General features: G+C 51.8%; 1 protein-coding gene across 50 annotated transcripts in view; it reads left to right on the plus strand.

The window, feature by feature from the left end:
- Positions 1-19,608, plus strand: part of MYT1L (myelin transcription factor 1 like) — a 365,227-nt gene that overhangs the window by 188,520 nt on the left and 157,099 nt on the right. For 49 of the 50 annotated variants that reach the window (XM_085020083.1, XM_085020074.1, XM_085020067.1 and 46 more), the window contains one exon: positions 7,992-8,134. The exons of the other annotated variant lie outside the window; for it this stretch is intronic. The gene's annotated coding sequence lies outside the window, so the exon portion shown is untranslated. The remainder of the gene's footprint in view (positions 1-7,991; positions 8,135-19,608) is intronic. 50 annotated transcript variants of the gene reach the window in all.

Raw genomic sequence — 19,608 nt, forward strand, 5'->3', positions numbered from 1 at the left:
ACAACCAGAAGCAAAGAAACTGGAAAGCACACAGGTTTTGCAAAGAATAAAGAGCTATTCCTTCAAGACATAAGAATTTAGGTTTTCTTGCAATTCTTTCATGCCTAATATCTTTTTCTGTTATAACTCCGAACTAGGGCTCTAGATGGGGTGTGTGTGTGTGTGTGTGTGTGTGTGTGTGTGTGTGTAACAGAGAGCTTCATAGACTTTAGCAATTTGTTAAGGTCTAAAAGAAGCAGCATTTTTATAAGTTAATTAAAAACCAGTGTCAGCCGATCCCATTAGGTAAGTATGTGCAGGCTCACTTGGAACAGAATATGCAGCAGAGACTCAGCCCAGAGTGTCAGCTTCCTTGCAAGGAAATGAGGTGTCCGCTGGCAAAAAATACACGTATTTCATGTGCTTTAACTAAAAACATTACAGTTGAGGTAGGGGGGACAGCCAAGGACCCTGATGTCTGAGAAAATCCTCTAATAGGAAGAGACCAAAACAAGCCAGTAAACAAGATGGACATGGGGTAAAAGCAAATTGGAGGAGATAGAAGCTGCAAGAAAAAAGGAGAAACTTCCATGCACTTCCTCCGACTACAGGAGACAACCACTGCATTTACTAAACAAAAACAGATGCCTTTTAACCAGCAGAGGGAGAGGGCAAATCCCAACATCCAAGGCTTCCCTTTGGGAGTACAGGTGCGCCGGTCAGAATTTCCATCAAGGCATCCGCCCAGGAGAGAAGGTGAAACAGAGGAAACCTGATTAGAAGAAAAGGGCAGGGATGAAAACCAGCTTGCCTGGCATGAACAGTAGAGGTTCCAGGAGAAGCGTGGAAGGAGGGGAGACGCGTCGCTGGGAGTGGGCAGGGCTGCGTCGTCCATTAGAGTGAGATTTGACCGTGGGAACAGACCCAACCCCGCCGCCAGGGGGAGTCACGAGCCAGAACAGGGTCCTGATGCTTCTGGGCATGCGCGTCTGGGGACCAACCCGCGAAGAATCTTCCAGGTATGGAAGCTACATATCAGGGAGAATCATTCCCAGCTAGATTTTTTTTACTCAAATACATGGAAGTAGTTTAAAAAAAAAACTCCCAACCAAGAACCTTTCTTTAGGAAGCAATGCATGCTGTCTCCATCCAGGAAAGGGGACTCGAGATGCAATAACCAGGGGAGGGAGGGCGGCCTGGCTGGGCTGATGCACCAGGGGTCGTCCCGCATTGGGACCCAACGTGAGCCGGCCGGAGGGGAGCGTCGCAGACTGGCACTGAGCGCGTGTGTTTGTGGTGAGAGGAGGCGATGTAACTGGGACAGTTTGGGGACGAACTTCCGGGAACCCGTAGGAAAGGTACAAGTGCAGAGGGCCGCTGCCGACCGCGATGAGAGACGCGCTGAAACCTCCAGGCCACACCGTGTCCAAGCTCATGACCACAGACGGTGAATTTCTAGTCCACGTTGGTGTCCCGTGTCACTGCACTGGCAGGCAGTGGGGAGACGGAACGGCCAGGTGTGTGCGTTAGGAAGGGTCACCCTGTGTGCCCAGGTGGGTCTCTGACAGGTGATTGCTCCTGGATGGGGGATCGGTCCCTGGAGGAGACCGAGCCATGTGTCCAGGGACGTGGCGGTAACGACCAGAAGCAGCGGCTGGAGTTGAAAGCCCTCCCTCGGGGGAGCTGGCAATGGAATGCGGGTGGTATTGGGGCTCAGTTTCCTAACAGGCCATGGACGGCCCCTGACCCTCAAACTGCGCATGTGCACTGCTTTGGCTAGAAAGCACGCGAAATATTTTTAAGTCCGCCCTTTCTGCTGTCTGCGGCGACGGCTGAGGATGGCGGCCTGACCACAGCGCGCGCGCGGAGTCGGGGGCTGAGGCTCTCAGGTGCTGCGGTCGGACAGGGGCTTCGGGGAACCGGGTCTGGGCGGGGGAGCGAGCAGGAGCTGCGCGGCCTCCCCCTTTCCCCCTGGCTGAGAGGCAGGGACCTCTCGCCTCCCTCGTCCCCGCGCCCCCTGGTTACAGCACTTTTGGTGACTGACAAACACTCGGGCCAATAACCGTGTGTCCACACAGCCGCTGACAGATTCCCAAGGGTTTCAAGGTGGTTCAGGGGCCTGTGTTAACAGAGGCACTGAACACAGCTGTTTAGAACTGGGCGAATGCACATGCGCTTGGTCACCAGCAGAACTGTCCTATGGGGCTCCACGTGACTGCGGGTTGTTAGGCGTCTGGGGTCAAGGTCACAGGAGATCCCTGGGTGTCTTCAGGGCATCCTCCAGCCCGGTAACTGGAGGGCCAGGCTGCACTGCGGATGCTGCTTTAATGCCCCTCTGTAAGCCATAGACACACGATGAGCCATTAGTGAAAACAAGGCCCAGAAAGAACACTGATAATAAAATACACATTAGCAAGGAGCACATTTGCCTCAAACTTGTCTGCAGCAGCTCTGGAAGTTCCCTTCATAGCATCAGAGTCCTTATATTGCCAATTGCAGTTTCCCTGAAATTCTTTTAAAAACGTTAAAAGGAAACGCCAGATAGAGTGAAAATCATATCAAAGCAGCTTATTAACTACTTTACACATTTAAAAAGACTAAAGATAACCCCGTTTGTAGTGTGATATATGGAGAAGTACTTACAAATATCAGCCTGGAATACGCTCTTCTACCTCATCAGGTGCAAACAGATTTTTTAAAAAGCAAAAGAAAGGCGGCAGGAAGGGAGGGAAGAAGCAAAGCTGGTTTTCTTTAGGCCAGAATGCAAACGTTTCAAACGGAAGGTCATTTATGTCTATTTTGAATGACAAAATATATTACTAAGTTTCAGCCTATAAACCAAATATGAAGTCATCAATCATTCTTGAATTGGGGACCAATAGCGCTTTTATTCACTATAGAACTAATCTAAAAATTAAATACTGCACTCTCTTATTCAGTGGGGAAAGTCAGAATCAGTTTCTGTCATGAATATTTAAAGATAAATTTAAAATGACTTTTATAATACAGCCATCTAGAATGCACTGATCTAAAACTAAGTTTTTACTAAAAATCACTGTATACTGCATTAAAATGAAGGAATGATTTGGGCTCCTGAGAAGGGAAGCCACAGCCCGCACTGAAGGGGGTATGGCTCCTTACACACACACACACACACACACACACACACACACACACACACACACACACACACCCACCACCACCACCACCCCCCTCACCCTCAACCCCCGCCATGTGCCAGCTCAGGGCCATGGCCACAGCCATGCACGCTGGGCAGGGTAATTGCTAGTTGAGCTCACCTTTGCTTAGTCAGTTTCACAGGTTCTTCTCAGCATGATCCTATCTCCAGGGTCCCGCTGGGGCTGCGGGTTCTGCAGCCTCTGGTCCCTGCCTTAAAGACACCCTGCGGGATCGGGGTGCCAGAGAGGGATCTCCGGGGCCACCTGGTGAGTTCAGGAGCGAATCAGGAGAGCCCAACCCAAGGGACTGCAGCCTCCAAAACTCTCTAGAAAAGTTGCCATATTTCAGTGAGAGTCGTCAGCCCGCGAACACTCGCCTAGAGACAGCACTGTTTTGCGTGGACTTTGGCTGTTTTCTTCATTTGTGTTTCAACTGCAATGATTCCGAAAGGTGAAGGGCCTAAGAAGACGTTTTCACGAATTTCCCAGAAGAAACTTTTCAGGAGACATGTCACCAACCCCCGATGTCCCCGTGAGCAGCAGACCTCAGATTCCTCCCTTCCTCGTGGGCAACGCGGTGCAGAACGTGTGGCCTCCGCATACACACCATCTGCCCGAGCAGCGGTCAGAGCCCACCAGCCCCGCACACTGTGCCAGCGGCTCTAGAAGGCTCTTCCCATTGGCGCTAATGGACGGGGCCGTTTGGGGTGACCCTGGGTACCCCTGGCATGGATGTTCCATGTGGCAGGGACAAGATACAGGTTGCTTCATAGAGGCCGCTGGGAACAGCAGAGCAGTTATTCAAAAGACAGCGTTGTCCCCTTTGGATGCCCTCGCTGATGACAAGGAGCCAGGTCCAGAGCACGCACAGTCCCAGCCGCTGAGCCAGGATTCCTCTTTTCAGAGCTTGGGGTCCCCCTCAGTACTCTGCTCAGATCTGGGGACGGCACAGATCTGCAGGGAGGGCAGGAGGCCATGTCAGTAGGCAAGGGCCACTCTTGCCACCAAATACGGCTCCGTTGTCTGTACGTTTATACAACCTGTGGCTAAGTTACTTAAGGACACTCCACTGCAAGGCTGAGCAGTCCACGGCCTTGTGACTTCCGTAGGAATCGGCGCCTCCTTCTTTTACGTCTAAGTCACCTTAAATGCTGTAGGGACACAGAGCAGCAACAGGCCACAGTGGAAATACACTTGGGCTCCGATGACTCCGTGCCATAAACCACCTGCAGTTCTTCTAAAAGCAGAATGATCTCCGCCTGGCCTGCCGTTGCCGCAGGGAGTCAGGGACCTCACACTCAGAGTATAAATATGCTGTTATTTAGTGGTATTATTCCCAAGTCGTAGAAAAAGAAACTTATTAAAAATAACTTTGCATAATTACTTTTATTTGTGTATTTACTCCTTTCCCTTTTTTGTTCAGCATCTGCTGTGTTCCAGGCACAGTTCTAGACATTCAGAATCAGAAATAGGTGGTGTTGGCAAACCTCTGCAGTGACGGAGTGTCGTGTTTCAGCAGAGGAAGGCAGAAAACAAAGGCAGAAACGCGTACATTTCTGATATGTAAAGGAAAACGTGGTAAATTGGGCTCCATAAAACTTAAAAAATGTAAACTTTTGCTCCACGATATACCCTCAGACAATAAAAGACAAGCCACAAAATGGGGAAACTATCTGAAAACCATGTTTTCAGCAAAGGACTGTATCCAGAATATACAGTGAACTCTCAAAATTGAACAGTAAAGAGAAAAAATCCAATTAAAAAATAGGCAAAAGACGTAGACATTTCACCAAAGAGGATCTACAGCCTGCAAATAAGCACATAAAAAATATTAACACCAAGAGCCATCAGGGAAATGCAAATTAAAACCACGGTGAGATACCACCACATGGCTATCATAATGGCCAAACAAAAGATGGTGACAGCCAATGCTCACGGTAGCTTTATTCATAATAGCCCAGGACTGCATCCAGCACTGATGGTTTTCGGCAGGTGAGTGGTCAAAAGTGTGGTGTGTCCACACTGTAGAATCCTGCCCAGCAAGGAAAAGGGACCGAGAACCGACACATCACAGCCTGGCCGGATCTGCAGGGAACTGGGCTGGGGAAAGCAGTCCTCAAAGCTGACAGGATGGGTGGCTCCGTTTATAGACCATTCTTGTGTTTATTGAGATGCAGTTGACATATGTGCGTGTGACGTAGTGATGTGATGTTGTGTACATTTACCGTGTGAAACCATCACCGCAGTCATTCAGTTCAGCATCCTTCACCGTTGCTGCAAAGTTACTGTGTGTGATCCTGACCCAGCCTTCAAAGGTCTGCTCTCTCAGCAACCTTCAGAGACACAAGGCAGTACTGGTAATCATGGCCCCATCCCCGACTGACTCCTTTTACAACTGCAGCGTACTTCTGGGCCTCCCTCCCGCACCGCGGCCTCGGGAGACCGCCAGTCTGCCCGCGTGTTGCAGAAGGCGTTATCGAAATGGAGAACAGACTCTGGTTGCAGGAAGGGAAGCGGTTGCGGTTCGAAAGGGCTGCAGGACCTTGGGGTGATGGACGGTCTGTGCGTGGCTGCGGGGCCGCGCACACGGACCTGCCCGGGAGATGAGATCACGAGGAGTAGGCACACGCGTGCCCGTGAGCGCGTGAGCCTGGGGCCCGGCAGGGTCGGTGGAATGAACCGTGTCAGTACCTCGGTGGGGACCATGTCTTAGAGTTTGGGGGTGTTGTTACTGGGGCACCGGGTCAAGGACACGGAGCACCTCGCTGTCGTTTCCTCTGCCTGCGCGAACCTGCAAAACGAACGTGTGAGGCAACCTCACAAAACGACTGGTGCCACGGAGGAGCACCCAGAGTCCTCCTCTGGGCGACGGTGGGGGAGAGGGAGGGGCCAGGACAGCTGCAGCCGAGGACAGCGGCTGAGCGTCTGAAGGCGCGCGGCGCCTGGCTGGTGTTATTTGTGCCATTTGCGTTTTGCGAGTAAGTGGCCTGCCAAATGCTTCATTGAAGACTCAGCCTGGAATTTCATCACAGAGCATCACAAGCAGCGCATGTGGCAGAAAACTCTGTAGCGGGAACCACGGGAGCAGCACTCCTCGTCCTGGGCCTGGATACCTGAGATGAGGTGTTGCATGAGGTCCCATCCCCACGTCCTTGGCAGGTGGCTCTGTGAATCCTGACCCATGGAGAGGTGTTATGTTAGGAGAGTACGCAGCTCAGTCCTTTTCATTCTGTTTTTTTTTTTTTTTAATTCTGCTTTAAAGAAATTTCTGTTTTATATTTCAATTGTCTTAAAATCTGTATACACTTAGTAAATACCCTTTAGGGGCATTTAGCTTGTAATCCTTTTGCCAGAGAGTTTTTAGTCTACACCTGACAAATTCTGCAGTGAGAATCTCTTGGAGAAGAGGTGGTGCCTTGTGCTCACAGTCCCCCTAACTTCCTTTCTTCCAAACAGGGCCAGGGGGCAGAGCATCCGTGTTTGTGGATGACCCCAGCTCCACCGTGCACTCGAGGGAGCCAGGATGGGGTCCAGGTCGCCCATCACAAGGACGGGAGGACTAACTCAGCGGGGTTTGGAAAAGAGCTCCACGAAAGGCTGAGGACAGGGCGGCGTCCATGGGGGGAGCCAGAAGGACATCTCAGCTCCCCAACGCACTCGTGAATGTGGGCGTGGAGAACAGAGCTTGTACTAAATACAGCCTTGCCCACCAAATTCTCTCTTACAGACCCCCGTCCGTTTAATGAGAAGCCTTGTTTTCCTGGCTGTGGTCAGCCCTGTCCGCCTGCCCTCAGGAGCGAGCCCACGGTCTCCCTGGCCACCTTCCAGGAGCCACGCGCACCCCCAGGGTGCTGGGGGCTCTGTGATGACTCCGCAGCACGTTAGGAAAGGCCCGAGTGACGGACGTGAATTCCCGGGGTGACAGGAGGGTAGGACGTGTAGATTAATGCAGCCGTGTTACCCTTCGCGTGCCTTCGTAGCAAAGCGTCGGTGCTCTATCAGAGGGAGTGGCTTTGATCCTTAGTATGTGGTCCAGTCAAGGACTTTCAATCTCTGGATTGTTCTGCTGCGTATTGGTATATTTACAAGCTTTACGAAGTCTGTCTGCTTGATGTTCTTCATATGATGAGAATGAAGATGCATTTTCATGCATGGAATACCAAGCCATTCTAAGCCAATTTCGTAATATCACAGAACATAATCAAAGTAGCTGTGCCCACTATGAAATAAATACTCCTCCTAGAAGATTATCCATAAAGACCATTTCAGCACTACCCATGGTTCTTGCTTTACGGTTATAAAAATAAAAATGTTAAGTTATCACTTAAGGGGCCGTACTTCGTTTTCCCTTTCAATTAGCCAATAGCGTGTCTTGGAAACCTTTACTATGGAAAGGACTGCGTCTTATTTACCGAATTCCCGTGGAGCCAGGCCAGAGCCCCACGTCTGACCATCTGCAATGGAAGCCCAGTACAGACCCACAGATATGGGCTCGTGCTTCCCTCATTCGCTTCTACATATTTCATACTATCTCAATCCCTTTCAGACTCTATCAGAAATAACTCCTAGGCTTAGTTTACAAGAGCATGTTACAGTTTAGTGTAATCTTTACATCACAAACCACAACTGTGTTTTCCAAAGAGATCTTTCTGTCAGGATTATTTATCAAAAATCACCCACGCCCCCTCCTCGTCAGGTGGGACCCTGCGTGCAGCCAGGCTACCATCCCCCCCTCCTGAAGGGCACCCCCCCCCCCGTGACTAGGTCCTGCACCTGCAATCCTCACAGCCTTGTGGAATCAAGCTCGTTTCCCTGCCTTTTCTTCTTCTCCAGAGTGACCGCGTCTCATAGAAGAGAAAACATGTAGTTACCGATCCAGACGAGTGTTTGTGCCTCCGAAAGCACCCACAGCATCCCCGTCAAGAAAGGCTCTGCTTAGTGCACAGGCGCTCCGCTGCCCCAGGAGCCGTGGGAAGGTAAGGACCCATGTCCCCTCCTCAGGCTCTTCGTGCTGAAAGATGGTTTGTCTGTTACCGTGCCGTGTAAAGGCAGGTCTGTGATTGGAGGATTTGGCGTTTGATCCAGAGTGCTACCACCCCTTAGTCTTGATCAAGCGCGGCACAGAGTCAGAACTGACTGTCTTGTACGAGGACTCGATTCCCGCAGACTTCGTGACCTGCTTAGGACGCATCCCCCCAGTAATTCCGCAGCCGAGTGAGCCAGTTGTATGGAGGCTCCTCTGCGCAGCGTTGCTTTAAGACCGGAGCTCTGTGTCCACTGTTGGTCTGTTGCGGGACTCTTGGATCTTGAAGGACATTAAGCTCGTCCTGGAGGAGGCCCATCTGCAGAACCCAGGTCCTCTAGGTTTTGTCCATTCCGCTGATAAGCTTCCGGGCTGCCGTGGACTTCGGCAGCCGCGCTCCTTGAAATCTTCGGGTCATGGCTAATTTTCTTTTTTAAGAATTTTTTAAATTGTGGCAAAATACATAGAAGGTGAAATTTACCATCGTAATGATTTTAAGTGTACAGCTCAGTGGCATAGTACGTTTATGCGGCTGTGCAGTCTCCGTCACCGTGAGTCTCCAGGGCCGTTTTCACCCCCCAGGATTAAAACTCTGTCCTCAAGCAGTCAAATTCCGCCCCCCCAGCCCCCACCGCGTGCCACCCCACCCCAGCCTCCAGCAACCACCATTGAGTCTGTCTGTGAGTTTGACTGTCACGCGTCTCCTGGGGTGGAGTCGCAGAGTATCTGTCCTTCTGTGACTGGCTTATTTCACCAGCACAATGTCTTCAGGTTTCGCCTATGTCGTCGCAGGTGTCAGAGTTCTCTTCCTTTTTAAGACTGAATAAAATTCTATCATATGTATAGACCAAATTTGGTTTATCCACTCTCCGTAAATGGATGCTTGAGTTGCTCCCACCCTTTGGCTATTGTGAATAAAGCTGCTGTGAGCATGGGTGTGCAAATATTTGTCTGAACCTCCGCCTTCAGTTCTACGCTCTGTAAACCCAGATGTGAGCTTGTCTGATCCATATTAATTCTATTTTTCACTTTTTAAGGATCTTCCATACTGTTTTCAGTCCCAGCAGCACCGTTTTACATCTCTGCCCACCTCTCCACATCCTCACCAGCCTTTGTTGTTTCCTCTCTGGTTTTGTTCTGTTTTGTTTTTAACAGTAGCCGCCCAAATAGCTGTGAAGTGGCATCTGACTGTGGGTTTGAATTGTGTTTCCCTGATGATAGGTGCTGTTGAGCATCTTTTCAGGTACTTGTTGGCCATGTGTATATCTTCTTTGGATAAATATCTACTCAAGGTTTTTTTGCCTTAATCAAGTTGTGTTGTTGTTGTTGGCTTGTAGGAGTTGATATATTCAGGATATTAAGCACTTGTTAGATAAATGGTTTGCAATATTCCCTCCCATTCTATGGTTTACTTCTTTCATTTGGTTGGTAGTGTCCTTTGATGCACAAAAGTTTTTATTTTTCACGTAGTCCGATTTATCTTTCTTGTGTGGCTTATGTTTTTGGTATCATATCCAAGAAATCATTGCTAACTGTAACATCATGAAGACTTTCCTGTATGTTTTCACATAACAGTTGTGTAGTTTTAGTTGTTATGTTTAGAGTTTTGACATGTTTGGAGATACTTTTTGTATGTGGTGTCAGTTACGGGTCCAGCTTCATTCCTTTGCATGTGGATTTCCAGTTTTCCCAACACCCTTTGTTGAAAAGACCAATGAGGGGTCTTAGCGCCCTTGTCAAAAATCACTTGGCCATTTATCCAAGAGTGTATTTGTGGGCTCTCTATTCCATTCCATCGGTTGTGTCTGTCTTTATGCCAGTACCACACTGTTTTGATTGCTGTAGCTTTGTATTAAGTTCTGAAAACAGGAATTGTGAAATCTTCAGATTTGTTTTTTCTTCTTAAAGATTGTTTTGGCTAAGTGGGGGGTTTCTTGAAAATTCATATGACTTTTAGAACAGATCTTCTATCTATTTCTGCAAAAAAACAAACAAAAAAGACATTGGGATTTTGATGGGGATTGCTTTGAATCTATACCAAATTTCTTAATCAGGAAGAAATAGCGGTTTTCACGCTTTATGGTAGTGAATTTTCCTATCCAATTTGAGCACAAATTGTTACCTTAATTTTTTTTTCAGTGTGAAAAAAATTCAGACTTTATTTTATTTTTTCTGGTCCTGGTCTGGAGAACAGTAAGCAGGTGTATAGGTATGTCAGACATAAAGCTTCATACAAATCTGTGCTGAGCCTGAAGGCACAGCTTCTGTTGAACTTCCTGCAACTCAGAATTTGGGCACCAGTAATCCCTTTGACGATGTCTTTCCAATGTCACGGATGCTCCACATGGCCTCTGCCCTCAAAGGGGAGCTTATCTGGCGGTGGAGGTCTTTGTTCATAGGAACAATCTCGAATAAACGACACGTAGGTGTGGCAAGGCATCACTCAAGGCCACGGTCAGGACTGCAACGTGGAGAGACTCAACACATTTGAATGTGCGATGAACCAGCCACCTGTGTCATTTTTTTTTTTTTACTCAGTGAATATTATTACATTTATACTTGTACAACAATCATCACAACCCAGTTTTATGCGCTGGGGGTCTGGGGTGGAAATGGTATAAAGTTGCTGTGTCATTTTTGGTAGAGCACAACCCAGCCATGAGTGAGCACGGGGCAAGCACTAAATTCCTCCCAGACTCTGCGAGCCTGAGTGACTCTTCTTCCCACTTTATTGCTCGGTAAAGCGAAGGTTAGAGACTATGCTAAGATGACATAATTAGTAAGTAGCCAGGACGTACCTGTGCTGGCACAGGCAAGCTTCAACAGGATACAAGGGAATTTTGTTTAGAGATCTGCATTGGACATAAATCGCTAATTCCAAGGAGTCCTCAGATTTCCGTCGTTAATCCAAGTCTATTTCCGGGCCACGTGAAAATAGTCAGAAGTTCCCGGTGGAATAGATGTGACAGAAAGTACTCAAAGGAAAGGCTTCGTTCCCACCCACACTCTGTCACGGGTACCAAGGAATCATTGCGCGTTAGCCTTTCTTCATCTCTGTACCATTTTCAACACTGTTGAGTCCCTGTTTTGTTCACAACTCTTCTAGCCTCTGAGGGTGTCGAAGGTGTGAGGCATGGTCACTGTCCTCAAGGGTCACAAGGCGTGGTAGGGACCACGAGTAAACAGACCTGCGTGGCCTTCCTTCCGTCCAGAGCGTGTGCTTGGTTTCTCTCTGCTTCCTGGCCCCGCGAGGAGCTCAGGCCTTCTCGTGGTATCAGCAGAGGTATGGGGAGATGGTTTAGGAGGATGAAGAAGACACCAGCTCTGAGCAGAGAGGGCAAAGAAGTCTTTGAGAGGAAGTGACCCCAGAGGTGGGTCTTGAAACATCAGTTCATGCAACGGGGAAATCTGGGCGAGACGGACGTGTAGGAGAAAATACAAAACCTGGACCTGGACTCAAGGCTCGGCTGGGACGCCGGTCCCTGGGCACTGACAGCTGCTCGTCAGGACCAAGGACCCATGCCTCGTGGCTTGGGGTTGGTGTTGGTGAACAGCGTGATTTCTGTGGTCCCCAGGCCAGAGGATGGGAACTGGCTCCATCCCGTATCCTCTCCGACGGTACGTGTGGAACGGTCCACGACACCAGGGCTCTCGGTCCGAAACTGATGACCACCTGCTCTCACTCATCTGCCCACCACCTTGCCCGTCTCAGTGCCTGGCGCTGCCTGGCGCTGTCCAGATCCTCGTTTGGCTGCTGCTATGCCGTTGCTGAACCACCAATTCCCAGGACTGTCCCGTCCTTGGTTCTTCTCCTTAGATTACAATTAAAAATCACACAGATGCAGGTGGAAGGGCCATGCTGCCATGGCCCTCACTGGGCAGGTGGCGGCTGGAGACAGCCGGGTCCTGCAGCCCGCGCCCCCGCTCCTCCTCATCTGGGAGCCTCCACGGCTCCCGTGGGCCATGCTTCTGTCACAGCCCCTCGCTTTCCTCAGCATCCCCGCTTCAGAGGGACTCGGGGCTTGCTTTTACGGGAGAAATGAAAGTGCCACAGGACAAGATTTAGATTTGGGGCACTTTCCTTCCTGGCACGGCCCAGTTAGCCCGCGATGGCCGCATGGGCGCACTGGTGGCACCCTGCAGCTGCCGCTGGAGGAAGCCCCGTCTCCTCTGGCCCGGAGCCCAGAGAGAAAGCCCACTGCATCCAGCCTCCATGCTGACGGCTTTGCCCAAAACGAACCAATGTCTGTGTCCCAAAAAACGTCCTCAATTGTTTTCCGAATAGCGACTGTTTTAAAGAAAAATTCATGGTGCGTCCCGAAGGCAGAATCTGTGAAATAACTCCAACTTCAGGAGTCTGTGTTCTTTGACCCTCTGAAACAGATTTATTTAAAACAGCTGACAAACAGTTTTGTCCCAACACCGCCAGTGATCATTTGTACACCTTTGGGCAAATCCCTCAGCCTAGCTCCAGCCGGGGGCCGGGAACTCGCCCACCAGAGCATCTTCTCACTCCGGGGGGCCGGCTGCCGTAGCCCGAGGTCAGCCCCACTAGTCCTCAGCACACCCCGTGTTCCTCTTCTTGTCCAGCTGCCTGTCTGTAATTTATATCAGCGGAAACTATGTCAGGAGAAGTCAAATTGTCCAGGGATACACAGAAAGAGCCACGGATGGGATCCAGACCCAGTGGGCGTCTCAGCTCCTGACCGACGTCCCTGACTGCTGGGACCTGCCTCGGCCACGTCCCCCAAACCCTGTGCAAGCGTCACACGTTGTCATGGGTCCACCCCACAGTGTTTATAATGGATGTCACCTGTGTGTGCATACCGAGTGTTGTGGGTATGTGTGTGTGTCTTCCCAGTAAGGATTTGTCAAACGGCTAAGTTGCCACAAAATCACACTGTTTTGCCTAAAGGTGCAAAGCTGTTAGCACGACTTTTCACATTTCCCAGAAGACAGCCCCATAATTGTGAGTCGTGTTTTGTCAAGATGATCCCTAACTCGTGACATCACGCTTTTCATTTTTCCATGGTGGTGGGTGGGCATTGCTTAAGTCACTCTTAGGACTTTTGTCACCTGCCACTCTACCGTATTTATTAAATGCAATGTTATGAGCTATCATGGTAGCGAAAAACAAGGGAAAGGGTTTGCGCCTTGATTTTTCTGGAATTGAGTTTAGGAAATAGCAGACACCTGCCTTTTTCATGACTCGTCTGAAAGCCTTGGGCCACCGCTGCCTTGGGAATCAGGAAGCAGATGCCCATCCCCCTGTCCAGCCTGGAGTGGCGGGAACTGCCAATCCTGGCCGTCCTCCCAGCGGGGAGCACTCACCTCAGCCCGGGGGGCGGCGGCGGGGGGGGGATGTGATTGAAGCAAAGTTGGCAGAGGGGAGGCCAGGTCGCGGGGGGCCGAGAGTGACGAGGAGCCCTCAGATGCGGGGCAGCCGACCTGGGACAGGGCTTCCGCCAGCGCAGCTCCAGCCCGGGGCAGGGAACTCGCCCACCAGAGCATCTTCTCGCTCCGGGGGGGCCTGCTGTCGTGGTCCGAGGTCAGCCCCGTGGCCTCCGTGGCTGTGACCTCCTGCCCCTCTGCATCGCGGGTGACCGTGAGACTGGGCCATCCCGGTGATGCCTGCGCACCCCACAGGCCTGTGAAAGCTTCGGGGTGAAGTGTTTTGCAGACACGAGTTCAAGATCGAACGCCCTTTCCTCCTGCTCCCCCCACCCCAGGAGCCCCCACCCCTACCTGGGAGCAGAGGGGAAACTCCAAAAGCCAACGGTGCCGAGAGGGAGCAGCATTTTGCTGAAGCTGCATGTTCCAGCCAGTGCACCTGGGGCAGCTCCATCAGCCCCGACCTCACCAGGACCTGCAGGAGTTTGGGGGACACAGTAGCAGAGCTCAGGTGACCAGGAGTTTTGAATGTCAGACTGCACATCATAAACTCAAAACCCCCCAGCTGAAACACCCACGGAGTGGGCGCTGTGCATGGCATGTCCGTGCCCGCCCTGCGTGCAGTCTGAGGTCCGACGGGCTCCACCATGTGGTCTGCACAGCCCCACGCTCTCCGCAGAGACCTGTGCAAATTCCCTGCAGAGGAGAACATGCAATTATCGCTGAAAAATCTGTGATGGGTGAGAAATGTGGGCCCCGAAGCCTTGCTGGGAGATTGGGTGTGGCGGTTTCAGCTAAACGCTGCCTCCTTGGCCATTTTCTCGTTTCCTCCTTAATGGCAGCTTGCGTCCCTTCCTTGGGTCTTCCTCTGTGTTTGACAGAGATATGGCGCACCAGTCTTTTTCCAAAGATCTGCAGGCGGTAGTGTTTTTGGAGAAGCACATTCTGCTTCAATAACTGGTAGCATCTCCCATTTAAGCTTTAAAACTAACCCTCGTGATCTCCTAGTGTCAACGGTTCTTTCTGTCTGCAGTTAGTGGAATTTTTGTCATCACTGATATGTAGTTTGTTGATCTTTCACTTTCTTTCCACACCACGGACACTTGTGATGTGATTCGAGCAGCCTAAGCCTGTGCAATATCTGCCAAAGTCGTAGCAGTTAGTGATGGATATGTAATTTTCTCCTGGCTCCTAGAAGAGAATTTTCAGGTAGCCACATTCCACAGAAGGTTCTGGAATGGCCCCTTGAGGGCTGTGTATTTTCTCTTGGGCGGGGGTGCAGGGGAGTATAGTTCTCCGCAGCTGTATTGCTCTCAGTAGCCTTGTGGGCGGATCCTCGTTTGACCAGGATAAAAATCCTGTTAGCTCTTATCTCATAGGTGGCTTTCACACCCAATTAAATCCAATGTAAAATGCATGGGTAGAAATTAATGGACACATGCCAAACTGCAGAGAAAAACATGTTGCAGTCTTGAAAGGGAAGTTGAATTTAAACATAGTGTAGAAGTTAAACGAATAAACCTTCCCTAATCTAAATCGCCTTTGACATATGGAAACTTTAGTGCACGCCTAGGGTGGCATTAATACACAAACAGGAGTTCCTGTCGTGGCGCAGTGGAAATGAACCTGACTAGTACCCATGAGGACTCAGGTTCGATCCCTGGCTTTGCTCAGTGGGTGAAGGATCTGGCGTTGCCATGAGCTGTGGTATAGGTCACGGATGCCGCTCAGATCCCAAGTTGCTGTGGCTGTGGTATAGGCCAGCAACTGTAGCTCGGATATGACCCCTAACCTGGAGACTTCCATATGCCATGGGTGTGGCCCTAAAAAAGACCAAAAAAAAAAAAGAAAAAAGGAACAAGGAACAACTGGTTAGAACAAGGCAGAAAGAGGTAGAGATGGACTTACTAGCGTATTAAATTTGACAACAATTATCAACTAAAAATGGGCAAAGAATATGGGGAGATATTTCAGAGAAGATACAGTGGCTTTTCTCCCAGAAAAGGTGCTTGACCTGGTAACGTCACCCATGTGACCTGCAGTGATAGCGTCATCATTTACCCATCAGCCTATCAGACGGGTGGACGGCAGCAGTGCAGGGAGTGTGGCTTTAGACAGGTATCTGTGGTATCAGTGAAGCTGAGAAAGGACTGTCCCTTCATGATAGCAATTCCACGTCTAAGCACTTAGTGTGCAGAGAGCCCCGCCCCGGAGCTGTGCGTGTATTTGTGGACAAAGCTGGAGCAAGGCAAACCTAGGGAGCTCGGCCCCCGCAGGAACGCCCCATGAGCCAAGACCTTGGACGAGCTATGAGCTCTGTGCACGTCCGCATCAGGGGTAGTGGCGGCATTTTTACCTTAGAGTCGTGGTGAGGGTTGGATGGACGAACGGGCGATTGTCGCAAGTAAGCATTTGAAAGAGTTGGCGGCTTTTATTACACACATTGCAGACTTGTTTGTAAGAGGTGGATTTTGCAAACAACTATTCATGCACGAAAGACTGGTCAAATTAATCAGTTGTGTCTGTGAAACAGAACACCATAAATTATTTTTTTTAAAGAAGGGCGCCTGTAGGAACCGTGCCCAGTGTGTGTGGTGAGAAGAAAACTCGAAGCCCTGTGTGCCATTACCATTTGCACACTCGGAAAGCGTGTTCCCTGGCGGTCCTGCAGCATCAGAGGAAGCACCGTCAAGGCTGCCCCAGAGCCTGACTTAGACGCCTGAGGGAGGGGCTTTCCTGGTACAACCCTGGGTACCTGAAGAATGCTGCCGTCTGCATGCATCCCCTTCGAGGTTAATGACCTGTGTTCTTGTCCCCCTGATACCCAGGGTGCGGGGGAGCCCACAGAGGCCCTGGGGGAGCTGACACTCCCAGTGCAGCTTAGATGTTCCCTGTGAGGCTGGCAGGTGGCCCGGGGTCTACAGGAGGGAGAGGCGGACAGAGCGAGACGGCGCCAAACTCAGAGCGAGAAGAGAGGCGCCCTGGAGATGAAACAATTGAGTGGACCTGAGAGCGTGGTGGAGACGGGACTCATCCCCAGCACGAGCAAAGGCCCTGTGACGGAAACGCGGGTCCTGTCTTGACCTCTGCCGTGTGCTAACATGACCCCATGAGCAGAGGACAGGGAAACTGGGACCTTTTGCGGCTGCAAAGCATTTTGAACACATTGCCCACTCTCCTAGGAAACGTGTAAAACTGGGCCCTTCCATCCGGCACCGCGGGCGGTGGGTGCATCCTGCTCGTGCTGTCTGTGCACGTGGGCAGGTGGGTGGTGCTGCCCATGGCTCTGAATTATCTGCACTCTTGCAGATCTGAGCCTCTGCCCCCTGTGCTGCTCCGCGGGAGCCCGCCTCCCCCCAGGCCTTGCCGGGCCTGCTGCTTCAGCACTTCACCAAAAGGCAGGCAGCATCGGGGCAGCCAAGCAGTCTGCCTGCTCGAAGCCTGCCCCACACGCGTCTGCCCAGTGACGGATGAGCCCCTTCCCCGCGTTTCACGGGAGATTTACATGCATAACTCTCATTAGTGCTAATGGCAGTTTCTTGCATAAATCTTCCTTGCGGGAAGGTAAGGAAATCCGGTTTCTTTTCTTCTCCCTGGGTTTTCTTGCTCCAGGCTTCCTTCCCCCAGTCGGAGTGGCTCTGGCGTCTCACCACCGCGTGCCTTGCACTTGAGCTGCCGGGCCTCATTTACATGGAAATGGACCATAAACAGGTCTGAACTCACATCCGAAGCACCTCCTCCTGGTGCCACCCTCCTTGCAAGTACAGATACCCAATTAGTGCCACCGACCCAGCAAATTTCCATGTGTCACTTGTACCTGCTGTTCAGTGATAACAGGGCGTGCGTCCCAAAATAGAGACGGGGGAGAGGAAGGGAACAGCGAGTCCTTGTGACGGCCTTGTTTTTCAAGTGACTGCAGACACCGGTCCTTTGTGAAGTGCTAGCCTGTCTGTGACGCTAGGACCGGTTCAAAGGGAGGAAGGCCAGACCCGGCCGTTCCCCCATAGCCACCCCTCCCTCCTGTCTGTCACACTGCAGGTCCCTGTGTATCATCCAGGCAAATGCAGCAAATACCGGGAGGGGGGCTGGAGTCCTTTCCAAGAGGCCTCGGGAAACGACAAACTGGCTTCCTTCCCCCAGCGTCTAAGTCCTTTTGCAGGAATGTCGTTTGCCCACCAGAGTCACCCTCAGAGCCGCGGCGTGTCTTTCGTGGGGGATTTTGGCATCATATAGGTTCACTGTGCTGCTATTTCTACATGTGCGTTTGTGGCTGCTGACGAAATGAACCCCGAAGGCTTCAGAGCATCCGATGGGGAGTCCTGACCGGGTGACTTGTGATAGAAGAACCTTTTCACTGTAACAAACCGCGTGTGATTGACAGGCAGATGTCAGCAGGAGACACTGTCTTCCTGTGCCCACAGCCGTGCATGTGTCCATGGCTGACTCGTGCCTGCGAAGATTCACACAGGATCTGTGTGTGTGGCTGGAAAAAAGAGATAGTAAAATCAGAACATTAAATGTTTCATCCAGGAAACCAATACTTTAGCTAAACTGGCAATGAAAGAAAAGTACCTTTCTGAGCTCTTCTCTTCATTAATCCATTGTCTAGGAAAAATCCGTTTGAGGGACTCTCTGATAGCCAATGGTAACAACGGCGTCTGCTTCTCTAATCAGGTTCTCCTCAAACTGGGCCCTCGTCTCTCCTAGAGACTGTTTTTAGGGGGCTGTCCACTTATTCAGCCTCCCCAGTGAGCGCCCATGAGGTGAGGGATTGCGCTGGGTGCTGGGTTACTGGCAAGCGGAGCGGAGACCCTGCCCTCACCGAGCTCGCCCTTCCGAAGGAGGCGCAGGCCCAGGGAGATGCCGGGCCTGAAGGGAGACCTGCCGGGGGTCTCCTGAGCAGGGGGCAGGCTGGGCTGCAGAGGGGAGGGCGCCTCACAGGAGCAGACGTGGTGCCGTCTCTGGTCCAAAGAGGCAAGACCCAGCAGAGGCGTCGGGAGCCCGGCCTTGCCTCCAGCGCCTCCGTCCTCTTGACGAGGGAGGAAGCAGCGTCGTGGGGTGCAGGGAGGAAGGGACACAGCTGTGTGGGGAGCAGGCGTGATGGGGGCGTGAGGGGGTGGAGGAGGCTGGAAGGGGTCGAGGTGGAGCCAGAGAGCAGGGCGTTTGGTAAGGACACGAGAGGCGAGGCCACCGGAGGCTGAAGCAGGAAGAAGCGGTCAGGACTTGGGTGGAGAAGTCACCCAGGCTGTTGCAGGCTGGCTGGAGAGAGTCCTGTCACCTTCAAGGGGGGGCGTGAGGTCCCTAGGGCTCGGTCAGGGCGTCTCTCTGAGTCTTGGCTGAGCCGAGACTCCAGGCCAGAGGGACCTAGGGAGACGGGGACGGAGGGGGCGGGTGGAGGAGCAGGAGGGCGGGGTGCAGGTCTGGGGCCGGGCGGAAGGAACCCGCAGGGTCCTCCTTCCCAGGCCACGGGCTCTGAGGCTGCCTGGCCTTGGGCCCCGGGGCTGCCTTGGGGTGATGTCAGGAACCAGGAGGAGGAGGTCGGGTCGGAGGGGGACGAGGCCAGCACAGGAGGCTTAGAGACTGAGCCCGAGAGCCTGGGCTCCTCGTGGTCACAGACTCTCAGGGAAACGCTGGCTGGAGGCACTGACCTCAAGGCTGCTGCAGGGGAGGCTGGAGGGCCGAGCGGGGCTGGGGCTCCGCCAGGTCCCAAGGCCAAGGCGACGGTCAGTAAGGAAATGCCTGGCAGTTTCGTGGGATCCCCACTGTGACCTAGCACGAGGCGTAGGTGGGTGCGAGGGCAGGGCCCCTACGGCCGTGGAGGGGTCACTGGGACTAAGTGGCGACGTGCAGCATTGTGACTCCGAGCGCAGGAACCACTCATCGCTCCGCAGAACAGCCTGTGGGTCACACGGGTTGTTTAAGTGTTTGCCCTTGAAGTGTCCTTTGGAGGTGACGTGGAGATGCAGTACAGCCGCCTTGAAAACAAGTCTACAAATAAGGCTGGCGTAGGGAAGGTTACTTGGTAGCAGAGCTAGA

This window comes from Sus scrofa, chromosome 3, assembly GCF_054392235.1.
Source record: "Sus scrofa isolate SSC_HxYL_T2T_F1_AM1 chromosome 3, Sscrofa_HxYL_maternal_Yorkshire_Landrace_v2.0, whole genome shotgun sequence".
In the NCBI taxonomy this organism is placed as follows: Eukaryota; Metazoa; Chordata; class Mammalia; order Artiodactyla; family Suidae; genus Sus; species Sus scrofa.